At 35.8% G+C, this 15,451-nt stretch overlaps 1 protein-coding gene across 1 annotated transcript in view; it reads left to right on the top strand.

Moving 5' to 3' along the window:
• Positions 1-6,985: 6,985 nt before the first annotated feature.
• The window catches only part of LOC126820992 (uncharacterized), a 33,022-nt gene continuing 24,556 nt past the window's right edge, over positions 6,986-15,451 (top strand). The window contains exon 1 of the mRNA XM_050549237.1: positions 6,986-7,126. The gene's annotated coding sequence lies outside the window, so the exon portion shown is untranslated. The remainder of the gene's footprint in view (positions 7,127-15,451) is intronic.

The following is a 15,451-nucleotide window of genomic DNA, read 5'->3' as shown; positions in this document are numbered from 1 at the left end:
AGATTCTATCCGGATTATCGCCCTTATTGTTAAAATTGTTTGACGTCAACTGGCAGACTATCGCCATTGAGGAGTCGACCACTGTCAAGATTGGTCGCATTATTGCTGTTACGTCTTTTTTGTATTCCTGATTGTTTTCAAATCTGAGTGAAGACTGTGTCACTACAGGCCCGGGACTGTACAGTGCAGTGGACGCTTACGGCTGGCCCCCGGATCCATTCACTTAATTTGATATTTGTTTATTTGGTGCAATGTCTATTTTCTGTCTTGTCCGCAGGTTTATCTTGTAGATTTTTGTTTTACGTGTAGTGCGGTCCTCCTGCACTTACTATTAGTACCGTATATAAACATCTGACTCAGCGATACATTTAATTAATTAAGCCACCAGACGGTGCTCTTTGGGCATTAGTGTCCATTTTAAATTGAAAGTAATGCGGCGTCAACTGATAAGAGGATAAAAATAAACATTTAACAAAGAAAACTGATGCAAATATATTCTATAAAAATTAAGATCGTGTCAAATAATTTAAACGTCATTAAACACACTGTAAAAGCTCAGTGACCTTTATGTGTTAGTTATCTGAAAGCACTCTATTTTGGTGTTTGTTAAACAATAGTAATTTTCATGTACTTTGTGGGAGTTTTTATTTATATGTCCGCTCAAGATGTGGAGGTGTATTATCGCCAATCTATCTGCCTGTCCACCCAACTGGTCTAGGCATATGTCCGTCTTCAATAACCCGATGGTGACAGAAAACAAGGAGGTTAACCCGCAATAATTCCAGTCCGTCATTACAAATGGTGTTTACGGGTATTTTATCGAAATTTGGAGCTTTGAATTGGCCATGTCAACGAAACCCTGTAAACACCAGACACTAAATCAAAGTGAACGTACCTTATGTGTCCATTGCAGGTCTTTCTTTTAGCCTCAAATGTTATATATATTGTTAATTAGAAATTTATGTACATAAAACGCCAATAATCAACTCTCAGGAACATCGGAATGTTGTGACTTTGAACGGATTGAAACACGGTCGTCATTCAATAATTTAATTTTAAAATGGATAATGAAAACTTTAGTTTGTTATTACAACAACGGTTGCAATGAAAGTCGAGACTACGCTATTCTTCAAATCTTCATAATATCGCTCCGAATGAAGTAATTTGACTGATAAATTCTATAGTTTAGACTAGTATATGCCTGGTCTTTATTTGAATCTACATAACGCATCTTAAAATAAATAAATCATATATTGATCATATTTTTTACATACGTATGCACCATATGTTTATGGCGTGTCTTGTAAAATGCGGTGGGGATTCCCTTGTCAGTGGTGCAGGACGGAGGGCCTGACAAGGACAGCCGCCTAGTCGTTCGGATGGTACGAAACCCCAGGTCCCGTGTACACATTGGTGTGAACGTGGAATTCGGTATAAGAGTAGGCCGTAGCGCAGCTGTCCGGGAAAAATTTCCATCATAGCAGACTGCATGGCGTATGCCCGTCATTAATAGCCCAGTCGGAGAAGAACAGTAGGACGTTAAACCCCATTTCATTTTGTTTCATTTATTCTTCTAAAAATCGATAATTTTGTATTGCACTGCCTTTTAATGTACTTTTATTATCTCAGTTGGTTGTATATTTAATAGGTTAGGAATGCTATTATTTCACTTAATTAGTTCCTTTAAGGTTCTGTTTTAGATGAAGCTGGTCCAAATTGAGCTAAAACATACACGCTTGCCACATATGAAAGATAAATTTGGAACGATTACATAATAACGTTCACTAATCTAAGTAGTGGAGAGATTTTAAACATGGTCAATGATGCTCATCACAGAAATGGTACGTGAAGCAACATTCGGTGGGTCATATCTTGTGAATACAGATTATCCAGTACTATGTTTCGATTGAATAAAGACACGGCTTGATAACACTGTTCGGTAGGTTTATTATGGTTTCAAATTTGTTGATCTTGTTTTTCCAAAGTCATGGATTATTCCATAAATCATAAATAAGTCTACCTGTGTTAAGAAGCATTTAAAACTATAGAAACCTGATATCCTACTGTATGAATGGCAAAACTGCACGTCGTTTTGGTGCGTATTGCAATATAATTTTTGGGCCCAGTTATCTTGCCTTTCTTCTTGGAGACAATTAAAGTACAATCGACATGTAAATTAGCACGCATGTTCCTTAGATAATTGCATATCCATTGACGGACTTCCATTGTTGGTCACAATTCCAAGATGGCTGCGATGGCGTGATGTTCGGTACTTGACCGAATTGTATATACATGTATAAAATCGCAATAGTTAACAAGACTTATAGTGGGCCAAAACAACAAGATAGTCTATTAAATGTATGTAAATCAACACCCTCTGCCATTACAGGGCCTTTAATTCTCAAATCGATTCTAATTGGAAAAAATCAAATTTGCTTTGTTGCAAATGGTAACTATGTGGCCACAACATATCATGTGCTAAAATCGTAAGAGGTAACCTTTTCTTTGGATACACGATTTTATAATAAATACATTCATTGTGGATGTAAATATGGTCCCCATAGCCACACAATATCATGTGTTGAAAGCTGGTTTGTGTATCAATCGAGCATGCAAAATTTAGATGTTTCCACCAGCTGGCCAAGACAGAAAAATTAAAGTACATGTAATACAAATGCACATTGTGATAAAAATCCCATTAAAGATGTTACATTACGATTGATAAATTCCATTGAGAGACATAAGCACAGTCAATGATATATCGTAATGTATTATCAAGAAATGTATAATATAATATTACCATTTACATTATTATTGTAGGACAAATAATACATCATTATACTCGATTCTGATTGGTCAAAAAGTGGACAATAAGCCCTCTCTACTATAGCAAGGTGATTTACCGCGTATAAATACTGTTGTGTTTTGGGTTTTTTTTTTTCATTTTTGTGTTCAATGATCTTCAGTGCTTAAATTATTCATTAGAAAAACTCGGGTCTCGTGTTCTAATGATTCCAGCAAGGTTCATGTACAATAAACCCCTTCAAAACAGGAAGTATTTATCTCCTATTATTACAAAACCTTTATAAAGAAGTTGTCTTCCCCAATTTGTTTCAATGACTTTATATACATGTTAACAAAATATCTGAATGACAAAATTATTTTTGTTTTTGAACGAGGATAACTCCTCATTAATTGTAGTCTATCTATCACAAATGATATTGATATTAATTATAGTGCATGTATTACAACAGATATAGAATACATATTACATAAATGGTTTTGATATTAATTATAGTACATGTATTACAACAGATATAAAATATATGTTACATAGATGGTTTTGATATTAATTATAGTGCATGTAATTACAACAGATATAGAATACATATTACATAAATAGTTTTGATATTAATTATAGTACATGTATTATAACAGATATAAAATATTTACATAGATGGTTTTGGTATTAATTATAGTGCATGTATTTACAATAGATATAGAATACATATTACAGAAATGGTATCGATAGTAATTATAGTACATGTATTAAACAGATATAGAATACATATTAAAGACATGGTATTGATTTTATTAGGACTGATATGGAATACATATTAAAGATGAAGACTTCCTATTAAATATAGCGGATGTATTATTACACATAATTTATATTTATATTAACGAAATGATATTAATATTATTTTTAGCATACGTATGACTATGAATATAGAATTAATATTCATAAAATGGCATTGCTATTATTTTTAGCATACGTATCTCTATTGATATAGGATACATATTAAAGAAGTAGACTTGGTATTAATTATAGTATGTATTATTACTATTAAAGAAATGGTATTGATATTAATTATAGTATACTTATCACTATTGATATAGAATTGATATTCATGTGTGCATGAATGTAATTTATTTGGCATACATGACAATCGTACATCTACAGCTAAATGGATATGTCGATTACTACTAGAGGAAATAATGATACCTCGCCATCAACCGGACTACCAGATGAATATGACATCACACGTAATAACCCCATGTATAACAAAACTGAACGTTTTTATTACAAAATGGACCATAAATACCACCAGAATATGCCCCGTTAACTAAACTTGAATTGCAAACTAAAGGAACCCATACAGAGCAACGACACTCAAATATTTGTCTATATTTTTTAAAATGGCAACTAAGCTAAACTTGTTGATTTAACGTGGAATATCGAGTAAACTAAACATTGAAACTCTTCCCCAAACAATTATTGTGACAATCTCAAAGTAGGTGATGTACTTAATATAGGTACATTGTTCCAAGACGATCTAAATTAATTTCACAATTTTATTAATCAGAGGAAAAGAATAATTCGGAAACGCACACCTGTAATAACCTAGGCAACAACTGTAAAAGTTTTAAAATGTCCTCGCCTGACCGGTTGATTTCATAATCTAAGTACAATTATATACAATAAAGCACTTCGTTATTTGTACAATCTGATTAAACATACTTTATGCAAGAGCTAAATCTGCCTATAACAGAGGTCTTTCATTAGGCCTGAGATGTTATATAAACTATCAATTAGACATTTTATGAACAAAACAAGACCATAATCAGCTCTCGATGGCATCAGATACTTGAGATTTTAACTAGATTTGAACGGTTCGCCATTTAAAAATTTAATTTAAAAAAGGGAAAGCAGAAATAAAATGATATGAAATGAAATGGTGTTTAACGTCCTACTGTTCTGCTCCGAACTGGGATAATGAAGACAGGCATACGCCATACAGTGTGCTATGAGGGAAATTTTGCCCGGACAGCGGCACTGCGGCCTACTCTTATATCGAATTCCAACTGTCAAGGGATCTTCTAAGTGCACGCCAATGTGTACACGGGACCTCGGTTTTTCATCCCATCCGAACGTCTAGACAGCTGTCCTTGTCAGGCGCTCTGTCCTGCATCACTGACAAGGACAAGGGGGAACCACGCCGGAAAATCTGGATGAACTTTCTCGACCAATGCAGGAATCGAACACCCGATCTCCAGGCTAGCGAGCCAGCGTCTTACCCACCGAGACCCCCCCCCCCTCCTCATAAGTGGACTATAGACGAAAAGTAATGAAACCTTAAAAGGTCTATCAATGTTAAAGTTCTAAAGAGATGTACAATTACACGTTTCCTGTAAATTGTACACACATCCCGTATTTAAACATGTCCTCATAAGTGGACTATAGACGAAAAGTAATGAAACCTTAAAAGGTCTATCAATGTTAAAGTTCTAAAGAGATGTACAATTACACGTTTCCTGTAAATTGTACACACATCCCGTATTTAAACATGTTTGAATAGTAGAATTACCCACAAAAACAGTTAAAATACATCATACATGTACGTTAACAAACATAGTTGTATCAATACAGGTTGTATGTAACAAAATACAGTTCTAACTTGTAAAACTATGGTCAATTTACCAATTATTTTACAGTAATCCCATGTTACCGCACTAATACAGTAAATTTATATTATAAAAATATGCAGTGGTATTTTAACAGCGTTACGTTAAAGAAATTACATATTTTTCACTGTAATTTTACATTTATTTTTAACAGTGTGGCTTGGATACAGTTTGGATTTAAACAGTTGTCCATTTAAAATTAAATCAATAAATGGCGGACCAAGCTAACGTTTACCGTTAGTCGCTGATGTTACTACCGAAAACTGGTGATGAAAGGCCTGCCAAGCGAGGCTACCATAGCCATTGAGCATGTTACTTGATAATTGAGAGTTATCGTCTGTCAATCAAACGATCGCCAATTCTCATAGACGGTGCAGACACAAATGATGCCTATTTCTAGTCAAAACTCCCCACAGTGACAATTCCGTTCAGAACAAAGTAATCTGACTGAATTTTTCAACTTTTTTATCATCTATTTTTGAATTATTATAGCAAGAATGGCCAACCCCTTATAAAACTCTTAACTAATGTATCTTTAATGAAATTCATACCATTAATCTGTCCACAGAAACTGTGCTAAACAGTCACTGAAGAACTGTGGGACGCTATTGAACCCCCGTTCGATTCAATTCTTCTTTATATCATTATTGAACGCCTTACTTAGTAAAGGAAATAAGGATGGGTTTGTCTTAAAGTTAAAACTCATTTCATTTCATACTTTTCTATTGCTATATGCTGTAAAAATGCAATTTTCAATAATTACCTAATGACATTTCGCATATTACGGTACCCATTCATTCTAGAGATATTGCAACATTGCTCCTGACGTTAAAAATCTTCGTACAGACCATTGTATTGATTTTATTGCGTCGCATTTTAATCGTTTACCCTGAAATTTAATCACGTATTCCCTATAATGCCAACAGATTTGATCTGTCAGATTTGAACCAATCAAGACCCGGGTACTTATTTTGCATTAAACCCGGCTTTAATTGCCACTATTTCAGTAATTCGAGCGCTATTAAGAGTGAAAAAAATCGCTGCATTTAATCTAAAAACAGACCATTTTCATTAGCGTTAATGATTTTTTATAGTCGTTGGCTGAGACGACCATGTCCTATGGTCTAAAACTTGTCAAGGCATCCTAGATATTCCGGGCTTAATAAAACAAAGGGTATATGCGAAATATCGATCCCCGTTATTAAATAAAGTTTCATGGAGGACGACGTTCTTATTTAACGAAGCAGGGAAAAACTATAATAGAACAGCACTTGAGATAGACGAGATTAGAGTAGGAATCAGTATATGTGATTTAAAAACAAAGCACTGAGCGTCCGAAGAAATGTCTTTCTTATATTTCAATAAAATCGACATATAAAGGAGTCAAGATTCTTATAAAAGATCAAGGCAAGAAATATTGTTCGAGCTATAAACAGCCAATGCGAGTTGAGAACCAATTGTCCCATAGCAGAAAATGATCTGCCCACGATATTTTGGTTCAGTGTTGTGGTGGGATATTGAAGCTAATCTAGAGTACTATTTCTCTTACTGTCATGTGGACAACTTATGATCTTTTATTGTCATCTTTAAGAGACTCGAATTCATCAGTTATTGTGCGATTATTATTCATACGTATATTGTCCTTCTTAATTAATTAAAGGTAAGTTCTTTTCTTCCTAGCTTTTATTACAACACTCTCACTGCACAAAACCTGTATATTACAGGTCAGGGAAGCTGTCAGATCAATATCCATGGACAGCGTTACACTATTTAAGTGCATAAATGTTATGTTATCTTAAAAAAGTGTCACAGGGCTGTTTGATTTTAAGAAAAGATATTTTATTTTATTTGAATTTTAAAGAAAAAAATATTCCCGTTAATTTGATTTAAAGGCCTTTTTAAAAAAAAGTTCTCTAGAAGTTAAGGTTCTTTGGTGCTAATGTGGTATTATTCCCCATTAACTTTTTAATTGAACACCATTAAGATATGAGATTACTGAAATTTCCTACAATTAGATTGAAATTGGTTATTTAAGTTTTGTGGTTTTAATTGACTACAACCTATGGTGGCACTGTCAATGGGATATGGTTAATGAAAATGACGAGGAATACTAACTTCAGAAATAGACTGGTGCCAACTATAGTTTCGTGTTGTTTACAAAACGAATAATACAATGCTTTCCATATACACCGCTTGCTGCTTAAAAAATAATGTAAATATGTATTTGGACAATTAGAATATATCGCACTGTCGAGACATGGCGGTCCCGTAATTCTGTGATGACCCTTCAGACAAACGTATTCACAAATCCATTGGATTGAAACATAGTTATAAGAGCAATCGAATAATTATGTAACAATTACACAATATATTTTTAACAATAACACACCAATTAAAGATACATTAGCACAAAAGTATTTATCGGGTAGTTATTTCCAATTTTGGTATGTGAAATCTTACTAGAAAAATACTAGATTCCCCGAAAAACACTCATGGGGCGAGCACAAGACAAACATGTAAGGGTGTCCTTAACCGATAGCCTATCAGCTCGGGTTAGGTAAGTAGTGCTTCTTATGTGTTGATCTAATGCCTAACGGCGGTAAAGAAGTTGACCTGATAATCCAAGAATTTAGTTAGGCTTCGATATTTGAGGTAAATGGACAGCGACTAACGACTAAGCTAATACAAGCCAAAAATAGATCCCCCGAGTCATATCACGTGACAAACAAAATCGCTTAAACATAATGGGGTACTTTCCTTCCGATTCAAATGGTTTGAGAGGGAATTTAAGTAAACTTTGGATGGACAATTTAGTTTGAATATGTGTATAGTCCAAATATACTATCGGGGATCATGTGGCTAAGTGGGTAAGACGCTAGCTCGCTAGCCTGGAGGTCGGGTGTTCGATCCCTGCATTGGCCGAGAAAGTTCATCCAGATTTTCCGGCGTGGTTCTCCCTTGTCAGTGATGCAGGACGGAGGGGCTGACAAAGAAAGCTGTCTAGTCGTTCGGATGGGACGAAAAACCGAGGTCCCGTGTACACATTGGCGTGCACGTAAAAGATCCTTTGGCAGTTGGAATTCGATATAAGAGTAGGCCGTAGTGCCGCTATCCGGGCAAAATTTCACTGTATGGCGTATGCCCGTCTTCATTAGCCCAGGTTAGGAGCAGAACAGTAGGACGTTAAACCCCATTTCATTTCATTTCCAAATATATTATCAAATCACGCGGGAATGCATCTTTAAGTTCATAGTTGCCGTTATAGTTTGCATCGAAATTCGTTTTGCATTCCTTTTATTTTTAATTGCAGTGTCTGCAAAAGGGGTTTTATCTTTGTGATTAATTCTCAAGACTTTCCGAAAAGCATTCTAGAAATCTTTAGAGTATCTAAATCTGGTTACACATTAAATAAACACAATTTGTAGAGATACAATTAAAAAAATGGCCCATTTTAAGAAAGAAACTCAAAGATTCAGAAATATGGGAAGGGGATGCAGTGCTTAATTCTGTTTTACAGGTAACAGGTTTCGCAAGTCCGAAAGATATGTATGTTAATCTGATGGCCCACATTCAAACACCAAAGGTAATATTCTAGATTTGTATTATTCCGTTAGACCAATGGATTTTCGGACCAGTGGATCAGAATACTGGCTGACCAACAGAGACCAGCAATTATCTTGAATATGAAAACTTGAATAAATATGTATACCGTAGTTTAATACCAACTTCTTTCGAGGCATTTGGACCTCATCGGGTGCTTGATAAACAGTCCACAATTCTGTGAAATACAATTACTGCTTATTACTGAGCGACGTTTCGACCAGGCTTCTCTATCAAGCAATGATAAAATATGAGAATATAACAAGTCAATATATACATGTACACAACAATACTTGGTTAATGCTGACCAACCAGAGATACTCTACTAATTACATGTATCTAATAAAGAAGACCTAACTTGGCTACGGATTAAAAAAGTTTAATGCTATTAACAACCATCAATATGGCATGTAGACCACTTTACCTAAAATTAACACAAATTGATTAATGGATAACTTGTTGTGAAGTATATACAGGGATTTGATCTGGTGTTAATAATCACGAACTCAGAAAGAGGATAAAATTAGATTAATGATACCAACGACCACTTTACCTTAATTTAACATAACTGATTAATGGGTAGCTTGTTGTGGAGTATTTACAATGATTTGATCAGGTTTTAATAAGCACAACGCCCTAAAAAGATGAAATTTCATTTATATTATAAACGAACAATGTTGATATATGCATTTTGATGTAAGTGATTCCACTTAAATACGACAAACCCCTTAGAACAATGACTGCACAAATCATCAATGGTCCCCTGAAGGCCGACTCTTTGAATTGATGGGTAGCATTTACATTGGATGCTATAGTGATTTATAAAGGCAGGATTTGAACTATTAAGCGCATTGAATTTCAGTAACAGCAGCCCTGAAACGCAAAATAAGAGCTAATTATTAAATATTATTTTAAAAAAGGATTATTGTAATCATTACAAAATTTAGATTATTCACTTGAATAGTGGTGAGAATATTGTTAAATGTTAAATATTGATTAAATAGAAATTATTAAGCCTCGCCTATGATTATCCAATAAGGGTGTCATACGCCCTGGGGAGGAACAATCCTTGATCTCTGTTCATCGTTGGTTTGACGTGTCTTCGTATATGAATAGCTTTGTGCAATCGACGCGCTCTCTTGTTGCTTATATATAATATATATATATATATATATATATATATATATATATATATAATAAAAGGTTATAGTTAAAGCTACTCTTAGGTGTTAGATATTCGAAATAAAGATGTTTTAGGAAAAAATACTAGGTTTTTGCGAGTACTTTCCGCTTTATTAAGCTTCTTCAGGCAAATTTTACCAATTCCAACAATTTGCCTGAAGAAGCTTAATAAAGCGGAGAGTACTCGCAAAAACCTAGGTTTTTTTTCCTAAAACATCTTTATTTCGAATATATATATATATATATTGCTGGCACTGAGTTCTTCTCACGTTGTACATGGCAAAATGGGCGGCATCACGGAATTTCTCCCACGGTTAAAAGATAATGTGCGTGGAAGTTAACAAAAGTGCTCTTCCATAGCTTCCATATCCAGACATGTTTCCTTTGTTACATATAATACCTAATAAGATTATGCAAGTAATCAGTGTTTGTCTCCTCCTGATTGTAACGCATTCGTCTGTTTAGAAACAAGGATTAGCATGGCGCTAGTTTATTGGATAGGTACCACAATAACAAAATATGTATAAGTCTGGCATCCTTATGGAATGTCATCCGTCTTGGCTAATAAAACTTATAGGGCTGAAAAGATTTGATTTGTATATTTAATTACGCGTTGATTCCTTAAAAGTATACTTCGGTCGATTTAGATGGATTCGACATACCAAATACCGCCCAGCCCCATCCCCACTGTACATTGTTTTAACAAGAAGTAGCAGCACTCTGGACCACAATCCAAGCATAACGTCATCATAGCCACTGTGACGTGATATCAAACACCGATGCGCAACTGTCAATGGAACGAGCATGCCAGGTTTCATGTCGACCGTTTTACTTGAATTGGTCTTGGGTGTTTTCCTAACTGTTTCTAAAAGGCAGGAAAGAAATGATTCAGGAAGGCGTGAATGGATGAACACTTTAATTTAATGTTAGGCTTGTTATTCTGCTCCCGAATCATCTGCGCTTGTCTTTCTTAAATAATTTGTTGATTTTGGTCTGTTGTGAAGCCCTTTAGACATACGGTTACGTTGTTGAAAATTGGAATTTGCAACATACAGGTATAGTTTGGAAGAATTGTCAGTCAAAACTATCGGGTTAATATGAAACTAACCGTGACAGTTAACATGAACCTTACCAGGAGGCAATTATTTTACTGATTCCATCTATAAATCCCATGATTATTAATTATTAAACGTTTCTAGATGGCTCTATTTAATAATTTTAGAACACATCTTTATCTCCATTAGTTGGGTACCCAGTTAACAGACAATGGACACGTTACTTGCCTTTAAGAGGGTTACATGTTCCTCTTCACAATTTATTACGTTTCCTTGTTTTACGACAGGTGGCAATTAATTAGTACTAATGTAAAAATCGCCAAAGTAGATATAACGGTTATGGTTTTCTACACCGAAAGGTAACTCCACGTAAACTAAAAGTGGTAAAACGTCATTGTTGAGCGTTACAGGTCGAACTTGCTGCTGGCGTCAATGAACAAACAAAAAAACCGCACCATTTACAGCCTTCCTAGGGTATTTTAACATTTTTAAAAAAGGACACAAAAGAGACCAAATCTTGCTTGTTTTAGATAGGGCTCTTTCTTTTTCAGAAATCATAGGTAAAATATTAGAGAACATTCGTAAAGAGACTAGGGTTAGGGTTCGTTTCTGAATAACCCTAATAAAGATTATCTCTTGGTTAGATCCACTCTTTATCATAAATCCCGTAACTACGCAGTAATGGGTTAGTATTCATAAGTACAGTATTTTCGAGGTGATCGGGGGGTTGGATGGCTGAATGGTTAGCGTGCGATAGCTGTATCATAAAGTCTGTCATTGAGTCGACTGGCGTGGTTTCGAATCCCCGGTTGTACGTGACAAGGAGTAGGGTCGCATGTCCAACCTCGTGGGTTTTCTCCGGGTCCTCCTGTTTCCTCCCACTGCTAAAGACCCCTACGCGCAAGCGAATTATTGAAATAAAATTAAACCATATGTTTGTCCCGAAATGACCTAGTTTGTGTCGAGTGGACGTTAAACCCCATTTCTCTCTCTCTCTCTTTCGAGGTGATCGTTACTCGTAATCACCATATTAAATTTTCATATGACTAGTCTACCTGTCGACTGTACGCTTTTTACACTAAATAAATATAATAGTTTACGACTTTACTACATGATAATGGCGTAAATTGATTTTTAATTACCATGACTGAAAACTCGAGCTAGTTTTCCCTCCTTTTTTATCAGAGTAATCGACGACGATAATTCAATATCTGATATCTTTAATGTGATGTGAAAACGTTTGCTGACAGACATGTTTTGTTTGTCCTATACTTGAAGACAATTAATTAAGGTGTCTGACTCACATGTCATAAATCCAAGAATGTGTGGTAATATGACACAGCATTGTAAACGTCGCGTCAAAACTTATTTTACCAGGTGCAGGAAATAATATTTATTACTATCCTTCTTCATAGAAGAGGTCCACTCACTTTGCTGTTTGTCACACACTTAATTTGGTTTGTGCGGGGTTGTCAATATCAGAACGATTCCACCGAAACCACCCTCTTTAGTTTGGTTACCTGAAAGACGAGAGAGAGGGAGAAGGAGGGGTGGGTGACTTTACCATGGAGGAAATCGGATGACCCGGAGAAACCACATGAGGTTGGGCATTCTACACCACTCCTTGTCACGTGCAAGCTTGGGATCGAAACCACGCAACTTGACCCAATGAAAGACCAAAGATATTGCCCCCCCCCCCCGCCTTTACCCACAACAAAATCTTAAAGGGTTAAATCAATTGAACGTAAACACTATGTAATTTAATACTACCATCCATAATTCAATAACTTAGAACTTCGATAGTATATCTTCTTATCCGCACACACGGTTTAGCTAGATTTAAAAATATATAAATAGTCTCTTTACAGGTAAATATCGAATTAATTCCAATTCCACACATCAATTCCAATTCACCAATCAAAAACACAACGAGAATGACAAAATATACATTCAATTTTGAGGATTGGTATTCCCACGAGCACCAGAAATAATCGAAGTACTCTTTCAAACGAACAAAAAACCCGTAGCTACATCCTTTAGTTTAGAGAGGAAAAGATTGGGTCCACCATTCGCTCGATACTAAACAGGTAAATTTAGGATTGACTTATGTTGTATGGAAATGGGGGTAAGCCAGAGACACTACTCGAAGTTTGGCATGACACCCGACACTTTGTCACACACACACCCGGATACGATCCTATGGCGTGCACAAGCATCATAATCCTTTTCTTTAATTCACGGTTCGAATCCCCGGTTGTACGTGGCAAGGAGTAGGGTCGCCTGTCCAACCTCGTGGGTTTTCTCCGGGTCCTCCGGTTTCCTCCCACTGCTAAAGATCCCTACGCGCAAGCTAATTATGTAAATAAAATTAAACCATATGTTAGTCCCGAAATGACCTAGTTTGTGTCGAGTGGACGTTAAACCTAATTTTTCTCTCTCTCTCTCTTTAATTCACGGGTACATCGATGCATTATCTCTAAATATTTCCGAACTTGTTGAGTTAGTATTTAACATCCGATTTAACATCTCGAATTTGACGTAAACCTAATTCTTAGTGTTCGAATATGTAATAAAGTTGGCGACGACTATTATTCATATTTCATTTATAAAAAGCAGTCAATGGCTTAGAGGAACTAAATGTTTTGATTTAAGTGTAAAGTATTGAATTATGTTCATCTGGCGATGGGATTAGCATTAGATCCGAGATTTTGGTATTGAAAATTGGTCTTAAAAATATACTTTGTATAGCGCAAAAAGGAAAAACAGATTGCTAAAGCTCAGTATTTTTAGTTCCCAATGCTGATGTCCCGTGGACCACAATGACAGTTTCCATACGTAATAGTGAAAGACAACGAAGAATGAAGATGATTGCACAATATACATGCCGTACATTTTAAAATGAATACAAGATAGTACTTAAAACGAAAGGCACAGGGGAAAATTGAAAAACATAGTACGCAGTTGTGAAATGGTATCATGTATCTACGGAAGAGGATATGCACCACAACAGCATAGACCATAAGCCTAGCCCAAGGAATCTAGAATCCATCATATAGTGTACATACTCTGGCTTACTGGCTTCACTGAGATGTGCATAGCCCATAAGCAGAGCTACATGTATATTGCAGCATATGGAGGGTATAATTTATCATTGAATAGAAACCACACAAAAAATAAATTTAGTGGAAGGGCGTTATCGTTACATCATTTCTTTTTTTGTTTTGTTTACCTGTTTGTCTTAACGAAACTTTCTATAATTAGATTAGAAGTACCAGCCACGTAGCAATATTATTTCGTTGCTGAGATATTTCAGCCCGTGAATTCTCTTGTATCATGCTTTGGCATCAGTGCGGCTATGAACAAAGATGTGGAGTTTCATATCAGGATTATGTATTTATATCTGCGGATATGGTTGGGCAAGAAGAACGGTTCTTTCAATATAATCTTCAATTTATCATGAGCAAAGATGTATACAAGGTTGGATCCCCTATTGGAAGAAACTGGGGGTCATATTGAGTTATCCGTATACAGATCTGACTGACCATCCCTTCTAACGTTGTATATGCCCGACTTCATTAACCCTGTCGCTATACACAAGTAGTACGTTAAACCCCATATTATTTCATTTCAGGTGGGTTGGATGGTCGAATGGTTAGCACGTGCGTGCTGTATAATAAGGCCTGTCATTGAGTCAACTGGCGAGGTTTCGAATCCCCGGATGTACGTGACAACGAGTAGAGTCGTCTGTCCAACCCCGTGGGTTTTCTCCGGGTCCTCCGGTTTCCTCCCACTGCTAAAGACCCTTACGCGCATATATTAGTCCCGAAATGGCCTAGTGTGTGTCGAATGGACGTTAAACCCCATTTCTACCTCTCATTTCATTTCACGTTAAACCCAATCCGTCCGTCCTGTCTTCATTAGCTTAGTAGGGGCAGAACAGTCGGACGGTAAATTCCCCGTAACACATGAGACTTTTTTAGATGATCTGTATCCCTTCCCATAGAATTTTATTGATCAGGTTCCTTTACTCACGATTATCAAGCGTTGGTGACCTTTGCTTAAGAAATAAATATACAAAGCGGCTACTAAATTAATGTTTAAAGTGCTTACCACACAACCGTACTTGTTATAAGTTGATACCATGTGGC

Source organism: Patella vulgata, chromosome 5 (assembly GCF_932274485.2).
Source record: "Patella vulgata chromosome 5, xgPatVulg1.2, whole genome shotgun sequence".
Lineage (NCBI taxonomy): Eukaryota > Metazoa > Mollusca > Gastropoda > Patellidae > Patella > Patella vulgata.
The sequence above is the reverse complement of the archived record's forward strand: the minus strand, read 5'-3'. Positions and strand labels throughout refer to the sequence as shown.